A 14371-nucleotide genomic window follows, 5' to 3' on the forward strand; every position below is an offset into this window, starting at 1 on the left:
CTTCACTTTCTGCCATAAGGGTGGTGTCATCTGCATATCTGAGGTGATTGATATTTCTCCCGGCAATCTTGATTCCAGCTTGTGCTTCATCCAGCCCAGTGTTTCTCATGATGTACTCTGCATATAAGTTAAATAAGCAGGGAGACAATATACAGCCTTGACTACTCCTTTTCCTATTTGGAACCAGTCTGTTGTTCCATGCCCAGTTCTAACTGTTGCTTCCTGCAGGTCAGGTGGTCTGGTATTCCCATCTCTTTCAGAATTTTCCACAGTTTATTGTGATACACACAGTCAAAGGCTTTGGCATAGTCAATAAAGCAGAAATAGATGTTTTTCTGGAACTCTGTTCCTTTTTCCATGATCCAGTGGATGTTGGCAATTTGATCTCTGGTTCCTCTGCCTTTTCTGAAACCAGCTTGAACATCTGGAAGTTCATATTCCCATTACTACTATATATCTTGATTCTGTGCTAGTTGTGTAAAATATATAAAGAATACATCATCTGTTTCCTCTCTAAAGTCAGTTCAACATCATTTCTGTCCCTTTTATCCATTTAAAAGGTATATATTTTATGGATTTCCTTAAAGTTGCATCTTCTTGACATACTGTACTATTATACTTTCCTTCCGATCAGATTTTTAGTAATTATTTATTTGATGCATGAGATGAACTGTTTCATAAATATGCTTCCAACAAGTCTTAGTATTTCTCATTAGCTTATATATGTGTGTACATTTTGCATGGTGCATTCATTTCATTTACAACCTACGTGCTTTACATATGCTTTGGTATTTGAATTTCTAAGTAATATTTCCAGTCTCCTCTCATTATTTTCTCATGTGAATCACTGAGAAACTCTTTCAGTCCTGTTTTTCTTTCTGTATACTATCTTTTCTCCTGCAAAGAAATCAGTATCAGGGTTTTATCTGGGAGTTTATCCTGCTTTCTCTATATTTTCAACATAGAGCCCTCTTGAACAGATCAGCTAACCTCTGGGAAAACATGTTTCTTCTTCCCCATTTTGCAATATGCACCTCACTCTAGCCAATGATATTAAATCATGGTCCAAGTATCTAAGCCCATTTTATCAACACTAACTGTACTGTCAGTAGTTCTCTTCCCAGAGATCCCTCTATCTTTCACACGTCCTACTCCAGTGAAAAGGAAACAATGGAAACATGACTTTTGCTGCACTAGTTTTCTGCCTAAAAATTCAGTCCCTAAAAGTGTTTCCCACTTCTTTTGCTGGAATCTTTTTTCTCTTCTACAATGAATGATTTGCTGACTTGCCAGCTTTGTTAACTAACTCATTAATTTTTCCAACAGATATGTATTTAGTACCCAAGGGCTGAGTTGTTAACATTTAACTTATTAAATTCTATAATAATTTATTACTGTATGGCTATAGTATCTATAATTTTAATTGGTAAGTATTACATAAAAATCTGTTACAAAAGATATGGGAACATACAAATGGCTGACAGGCACAGGAAAAGCTGCTCAACATTACAAAAATGAAAATCAAATCAAAACTATAGACCAGTACCACCTCACACTGGTCAGGATGGTCATCATCAAAAAGTCATGAGTAATAAACACTGCAGAGGGTATAGAGGAAAGGGAACCTGCTAACACTGTTGGTGGGAATGTAGATTGGTACAGCAGCTATGGAATACAGTATGAAGGTTATCTCAGAAAACTAAAAATAGAGCTACCATATGATCCATCAATCTCACTCCTGGGTATATATCTGGAAAAATTATAACTTAAAAAGATACATATACCACAATGTTCATGGCAGCACTCTTCATAATAGCTAAGACATAAAAGCAACCTAAGTATTCATTAACAGATGAATGGATAAAGAAGATGCAATATCCATACACAATGGCATATGACTCAGCATAAAAAAGAATGAAATCTTGCCATTTGAGAGACCTAGAGATGATCACACTATGTGAAGTAGTCAGATAGAGAAGGACAAGTATCATGATATCACTTGTATCATCATCACATCATGTGGTCACTCAGTTATATCTGACTCTTTGTGGTCAGACCACAGTGGCCTGCCAGGCTCCTCTGTCCATGGGGTTCTCTAGGCAATAATACTGGAGTGGGTTGCCAGTTTCTTCTCCAGGGGATCTTCCCAATCCAGGGATCAAACCCAGGTTTCCCACACTGCAGATTCTTTACCATCTGAGCCATCACTTACATGTGGAATGTAAAAAAAATGAACTTATTTACAAAACAGAAATAGACTCACAAATGTAGAAAACAAAATTATGGTTACCAAAGGGAAGGGAAAGGAGGGATAAATTGGGAATTGAGAGTTAACAGATACACACTCAGTTCAGTTCAGTTCAGTCACTCAGTCGTGTCCAACTCTTTGAGACCCCATGAATCGCAGCATGCCAGGCCTCCCTGTCCATCACCAACTCCCGGAGTTCACTCAAACTCACGTCCATCGAGTCAGTGATGCCATCCAGCCATCTCATCCTCTGTCGTCCCCTTCTCCTCCTGCCCCCAATCCCTCCCAGCATCAGAGTCTTTTCCAATGAGTCAACTCTTCCCATGAGGTGGCCAAAGGACTGGAGTTTCAGCTTTAGCATCAGTCCTTCCAATAAACACCGAGGACTGATCTCCTTTAGAATGGACTGGTTGGATCTCCTTGCAGTCTAAGGGACTCTCAAGAGTCTTCTCCAATACCACAGTTCAAAAGCATCAATTCTTTGGCGCTCAGCCTTCTTCACAGTCCAACTCTCACATCCATACATGACCACTGGAAAAACCACAGCCTTGACTAGACAGACCTTTGTTGGCAAAGTAATGTCTCTGCTTTTCAATGCTATCTAGGTTGGTCATAACTTTCCTTCCAAGGAGTAAGCGTCTTTTAATTTCATGGCTGCAATCACCAACTGCAGTGATTTTGGAGCCCCAAAAAATAAAGTGTGACACTGTTTCCACTGTTTCCCCATCTATTTCCCATGAAGTGATGGGACCAGATGCCATGATCTTTGTTTTCTGAATGTTGAGCTTTAAGCCAACTTTTTCACTCTCCTCTTTCACTTTCATCAAGAGGCTTTTTAGTTCCTCTTCACTTTCTGCCATAAGGGTGGTGTCATCTGCATATCTGAGGTGATTGATATTTCTCCCGGCAATCTTGATTCCAGCTTGTGCTTCTTCCAGCCCAGTGTTTCTCATGATGTACTATTACATATAAAATAGATAAACAATAAGGATTTACTGCATAGTACAGGGAATTACATTAAATATTGTATAATAACCTATAAGGGTTTTCCAGATCATACTAGTGGTAAAGAACCTGCCTGCCAATGCAGGAGACTCAAAGAGATGTGGGTTCAATCCTAGGATCAGGAAGAACCCCAAAGGGGGGCATGGCAATCCATTCTAGTAGTCTTGCCTAGAGAATCCCATGGACATAGTTGCCTGGTGGGCTACAGTCTACAGGGTCACAAAGAGTCAGACACAACTGAAGCAACTTAGCACGCATGCACACATATATATACGGAGAGAAAAACATTAGTGATAGAAACAGAGTAACAATAATAGAAAAATGATAGAGTAATAGAAAAAATACATTGTAATGCAACATAAAGTTGTTTTTAAGGGCAAGAAGGCCAGCTCCAGAACACTTTGCTGTTTATGACCCTAGTGTTCTTTCCTATTTTTTTGGTCAATATCCCACCAGATTCTCCTTGGGAATAAGATAAAGACTAAAATAAAAAGTCATCTCCAACTGAGTTGACCAAATCTGTACCCATTCACTAATTTAACATATGATCTGTAACTTCCAGTTGCTGCTATGATGATTACCTAGCAATCACCTACTTTAACTGGATTTGTACACTGAATATTTATGAATGCCAAAGCAATAATTGGGAAAACATGACAAATGATTTTTTATTGCTATAACATACTATGCATTTACCCTATAATTTAGCTGCAAAAGTTATTAGTTGTTTAGCATTAAGGAAGTTTACTGTGTCCCCAATATGTCACTCTACTATCTGGAAGTAGTAATATTCTTTTTTCAAATATTTTAACACAGGGACTTCCCTGCTGGTCCAGTGGTTAAGAATTTACCTTCCAATACATGGGATGCGGGTTCCCTGATTGGGGTTCCCAATCCCCTGATTGGGGAACTAAGATCCTGCATGCTTTGGGGAAACTAAACCCACACAACACAACTACTGAGTCTGAACGCTGCAACTAGGGAAAGCCCATGCAGCCAAAAATAAAATAAATAAATTTAAAAATTAATACAAATATGGAGTGTCCTAATTCATGAAGATGAAAAATTATAAAAAATGAAAGATAAGAATTTTTGGAAATTCCAATACAGATACAAAAACCATATATGGGAAAAGGAATTAAGGCCAAGCAGAAGTGCAAAATGTTGTGTTGAAAGTAAACACGTCTCTGTTCCATGAGAGAAACTTACCCATTGGGAAAGTAGTATGAACACAGTTTCCTTTAGTTCAGTTCTGACTACAGAATTGCCAGGGGTGAGACAGAAAGCTAAGTTTTCAGATTTCTTCCACTTCCCTCATTTTCAAGGCCAAACTAGACTTGTTGAATCTTTTGGTCTCACACCATTTCTCCCCCATGCTCATTTACAGAATGGAAATTAGAAAAGACATTCTAATACAAGTAGCATGGGTTTTAGGGTAGCATGGTTTTTAGTTTAAAATTTTATCTCCAGGACCTAGGTCAGCACCTGGCCCATCATAGCTGGTCAAATCTTTGTTAAATAAATGTATTCTGTTATCTGTACCTAACTCCATTTAACTGTCACAGACTTTATCACAAGAAGTACTTTCCCATATCTCCTTTGCAAATCTGCTGAAAGAGCTTCAATCAATGTAGCAATAGCTGTTAGAGGAGCAATTCTTCCTCTAGTCTAATCTATCAAGAAGCCACTATGATACCTTCATATTCTTTGGAATTTTAAAGAACAAAATTACATTCAAATGTAGATTAACAGATCTATGTATGAATTACAAAAATGTTCATTTGAAACACTAATGATAATGATATTAATAGTAAAAGCAGTCATAACTTCCAAGTTCTGCTTCAGTATTCTGATTTATTTTAAGTAGCTAATGAACTCTGGGCAACGGAGAGTGCTTACCCAGTTTCTTTTGCCTCACATAACTTTAGTCAGTTATTGGCATCTCTATTCCATTTCTCTTTATAATTCAGGACAGCGGTCATTTCTAAATTACATACCAATTTTCCCTCTTTACTTTCTTCAAGGTAATTTCTTTATCTCCTTCAGTGATCATTTATTTATCATCTGCTGTATGTTAGGTCTTGAAAATACAAAGGCAAATAAAACTTAGACTCTCCCTCCAAATAGTACATAAACCAATGGAGTAGACCAGCAGTTATATAATTACAAAATGTACTGTGGTTAGAATTGGACTATAAAGAAAGCTGAGCGCCGAAGAATTGATGCTTTTGAACTGTTGTGTTGGAGAAGACTCTTGAGCATCCCTTGGACTGCAAGGAGATCCAACCAGTCCATCCTAAAGCAGATCAGTCCTGGGTGTTCATTGGAAGAACTAATATTGAAGCTGAAACTCCAATACTTTGGCCACCTGATGTGAAGAGCTGACTCATTTGAAAAGAGCCTGATGCTGGGAAAGATTGAGGGCAGGAGGAGAAGGGGATGACAGAGGATGAGATGGTTGGATGGCATCACCAACTCAATGGACATGGGTTTGGGTAGACTCCAGGAGCTGGTGATGGACAGGGAGGCCTGGAGTGCTGTGGTTCATGGGGTCGCAAAGAGTAGGTCACAACTGAGTGACTGAACTGAACTGACCTGTGGTTGAATGCAGGAAAGGCAGGTAACCCTGACTTCCCAAAAAGAGACAGCACATGGACTGAGTCTTAAGTTACAAGTAGAAGTGAACCCCTTGGACTGCAAGGAGATCCAATGATTCCATTCTAAAGGAGATCAGCCCTGGGAGTTCTTTGGAAGGAATGATGCTAAAGCTGAAACTCCAGTACTTTGGCCACCTCGTGCAAAGAGTTGACTCATTGGAAAAGACTCTGATGCTGGGAGGGATTGGGGGCGGGAGGAGAAGTACGACAGAGGATGAGATGGCTGGATGGCATCACCGACTCGATGGACGTGAGTTTGAGTGAACTCGAGGAGTTGGTGATGGACAGGGAGGCCTGGCGTGCTGCGATTCATGGGGTCCCAAAGAGTCGGACATGACTGAGTGACTGAACTGAACTGAGAGTGTAAGACTAGACAGAGGTTTGCAGGACTAGATAAGATCATTAAGCCTCTCTGCCCTCCTAAAAAGTTTAATCTGAGTCCTCTACATAGCTATCTAAAAATTTTAGTTGAGAAAACATTTCCATAAAAGAAAAAGTTCTGCGGTGACACAATTGAAAGTGTACTTGAAGGCAGAGCAAGGATGCAGGCAGAAAGAAGGGTTGGGGAAGCCGTTGTTGTCCTGTTATTTATTTTTTTAATTTTTTATTATTATTATTATTTTATTTTACAATATTGTATTGGTTTTGCCATACATCAACACGCATCCACCACAGGTGTACACGTGTACCCCATCCTGAAGCCCCCTCCCACCTCCCTCCCCATACCATCCCTCTGGGTCATCCCAGTGCACCAGCCCCAAGCTTCCTGTATCCTGCATCGAACCTGGACTGGCGATTCTCTTAATTGAGACACAAGATGCCAATTGTTTTGAATTTCTCCTTAGAATTTAAGTATACATGAATAAAACATTTTGGCTTTCTTCTCTCATGGACTGGATAAAAATTGTCTGTTATTTTCACCTGAGGTTATTTGAGATTAAGATCTAAATATAAGCACATTTCTAGAGATACCTTCTATCAACTCTTCCCTGGAAGTACGTGCCATAAAGGAATTCAATAGTCAATCAGAACCCTAGTGAGTTGGCTTCTGAAATGGATGAAAGCAGCTGATAGAAGAAAGAGCTTAAACAGTAATCCTATTAAAATGTAAGTTAAATCAACTCACCCTCACTTAAGATCTTTCAGTGTCTTTCTATCTTACTCTGAGTAAAAGTAAGTCTTTATGATGACCCACAGGTCCTACAAGAGCAGGTTCCCTACTCTCTGACCTCAGTTCTTCAAGTCCTCTTACCTCCCTCATGTTGGGGCAGTGCTGCTGGCCTCGTCACTGTTCCTAGGTCTTCAGACGCGCTAGCAAATTGAGCTCTTGCTTCTCTTGTTTTTCAGTTATCCTCCTGGCTTGCTCCCTCAACTCCTTCAGGTCTTTTCCTTTCCTTACCACTTTATTTAACAATAAGATACCCCTCCTGTTCACCAAGCTAATATCACTAAACACTGTTCAATTTACATTTATGATAACACTCAACACAATCTAATACTTTTATTTTACTTATCACTTAATGTCTATCTTCCACTTAGCCACAACTAGAAAGTTGGTTCCTTGTGGGCAAGGATTTTTAATGTTTTCCTATCTCTCCAGTGCTTAGAACAGTACCAGGTACATGGTATAAACTGAATGAATAAACTGCTGGTCCAGCATGACTGTCAACCATAGTGTTCTGAAGACCTAAAAGATGGACCAGCAAAATCATTACCATGGAAAGAACCCTGCAGTTACTGTTTTTTCCATCAGGAAGTCACTAGCAAAGTCAGATACAGTCTGAACCGTTTCCATCAACACAGAAGTTGGTATAAGGCACTATAATTAGGACTTCAATCACAACATTAATAATTAATTTACAGGCTGATTCAAATTGTTGTACAGTAGAAACCAACATAATATTGCAAAGCAATTATCCTTCAATTAAAAACAAAATTTTAAAAATAATTATATACAGTTTCCACTTGACATTAAATGACTATGAAACTGTGTTAAATTCTTTAATATAAAATTTGTACTTATTCATGATTGTACCTTTCTATTCTATCTGATAACAACAAAACACTCATTACTCATTACTACTGAGAAAGGGTTTTTGTTGCAAATCATTTCATTGCCTTCAGCCTTGTATTTAGACATCTTAGGGTCTTCAGTTCAGCTCAGTTCAATCGCTCAGTCGTGTCTGACTCTTTGCAACCGCATGGACCGCACCACAACAGGCCTCCCAGTCCATCACAAACTCCTGGAGTTTACTCAAAATTATGTCCATGGAGTTGGTGATGCCATCAAACTATCTCATCCTCTGTCATCCTTCTCCTACCTTCAACCTTTCCCAGCATCAGGGTCTTTTCAAATGAGTCGGCTCTTCGCATCAGGTGGTCAAAGTATTGGAGTTTCAGCTTCAACATCAGTCCTTCCAATGAATACTCAGGACTGATTTCCTTTAGGATGGACTGGTTGGATCTCCCTGCAGTCCAAGGGACTCTCAAGAGTCTTCTCCAACACCACACTTCAAAAGCATCAGTTCTTTGGCACTCAGCTTTCTTTACAGTCAAATTCTCATATCCATACATGACTACTGGAAAAACCATAGCCTTGACTAGACAGACCTTTGTTGGCAAGGTAGTGTCTCTGATTTTTAATATGCTGTCTAGGTTACTCATAACTTTTCTTCCAAGGAGTAAGCATCTTTTAATTTCATGGCTGCAGTCACCATCTGCAGTGATTTTGGAGCCCCCCCCCACAAAAATGTCTGTCACTGTTTCCACTGTTTCACCATCTATTTTCCATGAAGTGATGGGACCAGAAGCCATGATCTTTGTTTTCTGAATGCTGAGCTTTAAGCCAACTTTGTTACTTTCCACTTTCACTTTCATTAAGAGGCTCTTCAGTTCTTCTTCACTTTCTGCCATAAGGGTGGTGTCATCTGCATATCTGAGGTTATTGATATTTCTCCCAGCAATCTTGATTCCAGCTTGTGCTTCATCCAGCCCAGTGTTTCTCATGATATACTCTGCATAGAAGTTAAATAAACAGGGTGACAATATACAGCCTTAATGTACTCCTTTCTTGATTTGGAACCAGTCTGTTGTTCCATGCCCAATTCTAACTGTTGCTTCCTGACCTGCAAACAGATCTCTCAAGAGGCAGGTCAGGTGGTCTGGTATTCCCATCTCTTTCAGAATTTTCCAGTTTATTGTGATCCACACAGTCAAAGGCTTTGGCATAGTCAATGAAGCAGAAATAGATGTTTTTCAAAATGTGGTCCACTGGAGAAGGGAATGGCAAACCACTTCAGTATTCCTGCCTTGAGAACCCCATGAACAGTATGAAAAGTGTCTTCACTTGGAGGTGACCAAATCAGCTGAAGAAATCATCACAATTAACAAAACTAAATTATTGGACTGGACTAAATTGAGACCATTCTTTAATGATCTTAATTTTTGGAAGGTTTATATTGCTCTTTCATTTTGTAATCATAAATGACTGTCATTGAAAAAAAAAATATATATATATACATGTAGATAAGAGTTTAAAAGAATAAGTTTATCTTTACCCTTCTCTTTAATTCCACAGCCCGCCCCAGAAGTTAATACATATAGCAGTCTAGTGTGTATTTTTCTATGCTTCTTTCTATGCATTTATACAAATATTCACATCCACAGTTTTAGTTTTAAAAGATTCAAAAAAATATATATATATATATTTAATTCTCTCTCTCTCTTTCCTCCCTTCCTCCCTCTCTTCTTTTTCTTTCTCTCTCTCTTTCTTTCTTTCAAATGCTTTCTTTACCCTAACAATGTGTTTTGGGCATTTTTCCACATCAGTGCATACTGAGTTCAGCAATCACATGTCTAGGTTTATCCCACTGTCCTGGATTAACTATTAATAGTGCCCTTTTTCACTGTCAAAAGTAGCCTAATTTGGATGATAAATTATATGGTCTTAATATAAAGTTCCCTGGTTAATGAATTCATAGCAGTCCAGAAAACCATAATTTTTGTCATTACTACCCTATAAATGAACATTTAAATGTCACTCTGTATGGTATTATGAACAAGGTTGCAGTGAACACTCAAACACAGATATCTTAGTGCATGTATATGAATATTTCTATATGATAAATTGGAGAAGGCAATGGCACCCCACTCCAGTACTCTTGCCTGGAAAATCCCATGGACAGAGGAGCCTGGTAGGCTACAGTCCATGGGGTCGCTAAGAGTCAGACACGACTGAGCGACTTCCCTTTCACTTTTCACTTTCCTGCATTGGAGAAGGAAATGGCAACCCACTCCAGTGTTCTTGCCTGGAGAATCCCAGGGACGGGGGAGCCTGGTGGGCTGCCGTCTATGGGATCACACAGAGTCAGACATGACTGAAGTGACTCAGCAGTAGCAGCATATGATAAATTGTTTAAGTCCAATTGTGAGATTAAAGGACATATACATTTATTTTTTTTAATTGAGGTATAGCTGCTTTTGCTGTACAATGGAATTAATCAGCTACATGTCTACATTTTTAATATACTGTCAAAAAGTTTTCTAAAAATATACACTATTTTATACTTCAATCAACCCATGTCCCTATATGGTCACCAACAAACTCTGAATATTTGCCTATTTTGGCCAATTCAGTGAGCAATATATCATATCTCATTCATTATAGTCAATTACAGTTAAGGTTCAATTTTTTCAGGTTCTCTCATATTTTGCCAAATTTTCAATTGGGTTATTTTTTCTCTTATTAATTTGTAAGTATTCTTTTATATTAAGTCTGATATAAAATGTAAGTTGTAAATACATTCATTTGTTTCCCAGTAGCATGGATATAATTCTTGTTTCCTATAGCTATAACCAACAATACTTTGATTCTCAAAAGTGGTTAAAACACATATAACAAAACATACTGTTAAACTTTCTTATCTCCCAAAGTTAAAAGTTTATATATATATATATGTAAAATATATATGGTGTGATCACCCACCTAAAGCCAAACATCCTGGAATGTGAGGTCAAGTGCTCACTATGAACAAAGCTAGTGGAGGTGATGGAACTCCAGTTGAGCTATATCAAATCCTAAAAGATGATGCTGTGAAAGTGCCACACTCAATATGCCAGAAAATATGGAAAACTCAGCAGTGGCCACAGGACTGGAAAAGGTCAGTTTTCTTTCCAATCCCAAAGAAAGGCAATGCAAAAGAATGTTCAAACTACCATATAATTGCACTCATCTCACACGTTAGTAAAGTAATGCTCAAACTTCACCAACCCAAGCTTCAACAGTCCCCTTGAACTTCCAGATATTCAAAAGATTTAGAAAAGGCAGAGGAACCAGAGATCAAATTGCCAACAACCGCTGGATCATAGAAAAAGCAAGAGAATTCCAGAAAAGCATCTACTTCTGCTTTACTGACTATGCCAAAGCCTTGGACTGTGTGGATCACAATAAACTGGAAAATTCCTAAAAAGATGGGAATATCAGACCACCTTACCTGCCTCCTGAGAAATCTGTATGCAGGTTAAGAAGCAACAGTTAGAACTAGACATGGAACAACATACTGGTTCCAAATCGAGAAAGGAGTACATCAAGGCTGTATATTGTCACCCTGTTTATTTAACTTATATGCAGAGTACATCATGCAAAATGCCAGACTACATGAATCAAGCTGGAATCAAGACTACAAGCTAGAATCAAGATTGCTGGGAGAAATATCAATAACCTCAGATATGCAGATGACACCACCCTTATGGCAGAAAGTGAAGAAAAACTAAAGCATCTCTTGATGAAAGTGAAAGAGGAGAGTGAAAAAGTTGGTTTATAACTCAACATTCAGAAAACTAAGATCATGGCATCTGGTCCCATCACTTCATAGCAAATAGATGAGGAAACAATGGAAACAGTGACAGACTTTATTTTTTGGGCTCCAAAATCACTGCAGATGGTGACTGCAGCCGTGAAATTAAAAGATGTTTGCTCCTTGAAAGAAAAGGTATGACCAACCTAGACAGTATATTAAAGAGCAGAGACATTATTTTACCAACCAAGGTCTGTCTAGTCAAAGCTATGGTTTTTCTAGTGGTCATGTATGGATGTGAGAGTTGGACTATAAAGAAAGCTGAGCACTAAAGAATTGATGCTTTTGAAGTGTGTGGTGTTGGAGAAGACGCTTGAGAGTCCCTTGGACTGCAAAGAGATCAAACCAGTCAATCCTAAAGGAAATTGGCCTTGAATATTCATTGGAAGGACTGATGCTGAAGCTGAAACTCCAATACTTTGGCACCTGATGCAAAGAATTGACTCACTGGAAAAGACCCTGATGCTGGGAAAGATTGAAGGCAGGAGGAGAAGGGGACGACTGAGGATGAGATGGTTGGATGGCATCACTGACTTGACGGACATGAGTTTGAACACACTCCAGGAGTTGGTGATGGACAGGGAAGCCTGGCATGCTGCAGTCCATGGGGTTGCAAAGAGTTGGAGATGACTGAGCGACTGAACTGAACTCAACATAAAAGAATACTTAAATACACACACACACATATACACTTTATATATACCAATGAGCTTCCTAGTGGCTCAGATGGTAAAGAATCTGCTTGCAATGCAGGTGACCCAGGTTCATTTTCTGGATCAGGAAGATCCTCTGGAGAGGGAATGGCTACCCACTCCTGGAGAATTCCTTGGGCAGAGGATCCTAGTGGGTTGCAAAGAGTTGGACAAGACTGAGTGACTGACTCTTTTCATATATATCCAACCATATACAAGTACTGTGAACTACGGACAGGTATGGTCTTCCACTGAAGATGTTGTGAGTTATTTTATTTATATACATTATTTATCCAAATTTCATATTAATTCCTTGTTTTTATAAAAAAATACTTATTTTTACAACTTTGAGTGCAACAAACACATACGTATTAAATGTAAATCACTCTAGCTTTTACATATAAAATCTCATCTCGTTAGAGGAAGCAAAACTTAATCAGATTCTCTTGCATTTTTCATGCTTTGACTACATCTCCTAATTTTATCTTCAACAAATTTCATCAGGGTTGAGTTAACCTTCATCTTTAGGTCACAATGGATTGCACTGTATATCATCCTAGCATAGAATTGACAACTGAAGTGTTACTAATCAATTTTCTCAATAATTTATAAAGAAATGGAGGGTTTCCTCACCTGGAGAAAATGTTTAATGATCTTCAGAGAAACAGAAAAATAAGCATGCATATAAATAACAAGGATTTATATAAATAAATGAATAAATAAGCAAACAAATAAATAAATACATATATATATATAATATATGAATAAATACTCTTAAAATTTTGCAGGCAAAAGATTTCCCTCAAACATTTTCTCAAATGAATACACGCTGTTTGCATACTGGTTGTCAAATAATCTTTCATTTGTATTTGTATGAAAAAGCTACTTAATAAGGTATTGTCTTCTCTCTAAATAAACACACTGTTAATTAATTAACAAAAATTAAATATAAAAACAGATGTCAACAGTAGCAGGGCTTCTGATTAACATAATATTTAAACTTTATATATAACAGGCTTTTTGTTTTATCAGAATCCCACTGCAAGCAACAACAGGCATTAAATGTGGATTTCAGTATTTTTATCATACTCTGATTTATGTCTAACAAGGCCTTATCATTTCCACACACCACCCATTTTAACAAATGACACAAAGGGAAAGTCTGGGCTGTTCAAATGATACCACAACACAGCAACTGGGAACAATTGATCTCTCCCTATGTAGGGTCAGTTTAATCAGCTGTAGTAAATAGCTGAACTGGAACTTTGGGGCCTGATTTATCTCTGTATACAGGCACATTCTCTCGACTTCCAAATTATTAGATAAAAATTCTTTTTACAATAATTCTGTACCTCTGTCCACTTTAAAAATCACCTGCACCAATTTATGACATTTTTCATATTCTCCAGACTGTCCACAGGGTTTCACTAATGATGGTCTAAATGTGAGGAATAAACCTTGGTTTTCCTGCCATTTGACTCTGTGCAGTTGTTATAATTCCCTTGGCTCTGATTCAAATTATAATTGCTACATTAGATGAGCTTGGAAGGGAAGTGTCTTGTTGGCTCATTCCTCCGAGTATTTCAAAGTATTGTCATCACAGCAGATCATTAATGGTCATCAAAGTTCAACTCTAAAGGGCTTGAGTGAAAATTTTTTAAAAGCAAGAGATCTCTTTTTCCATCCCTTAGCATATTGACACCTTAGTCACATCCAATCCCACCCGAACCCCAATTTGATAGAAGTCAGCTTGTGTTTTCTTCCAGATTTGATCATTATTTCCAGGACGCAGTTCTCATAAAATAAATCATTCACATAATTTAAAACTAGACGTTGATTTGCAAGTTTTTAATAGTCTGCAATTAAGGTGAAGATCTGGCATCTTTGACTGATCTTCTCCATCACCACTTATTA

General features: G+C 38.1%; 1 protein-coding gene across 1 annotated transcript in view; it reads right to left on the reverse strand.

Annotated features, from left to right (window-relative positions):
• Positions 1 to 14371, reverse strand: part of LMNTD1 (lamin tail domain containing 1) — a 505938-nt gene that overhangs the window by 405282 nt on the left and 86285 nt on the right. The window lies entirely within an intron of this gene.

Source organism: Bubalus bubalis, chromosome 4, assembly GCF_019923935.1.
Source record: "Bubalus bubalis isolate 160015118507 breed Murrah chromosome 4, NDDB_SH_1, whole genome shotgun sequence".
In the NCBI taxonomy this organism is placed as follows: domain Eukaryota; kingdom Metazoa; phylum Chordata; class Mammalia; order Artiodactyla; family Bovidae; genus Bubalus; species Bubalus bubalis.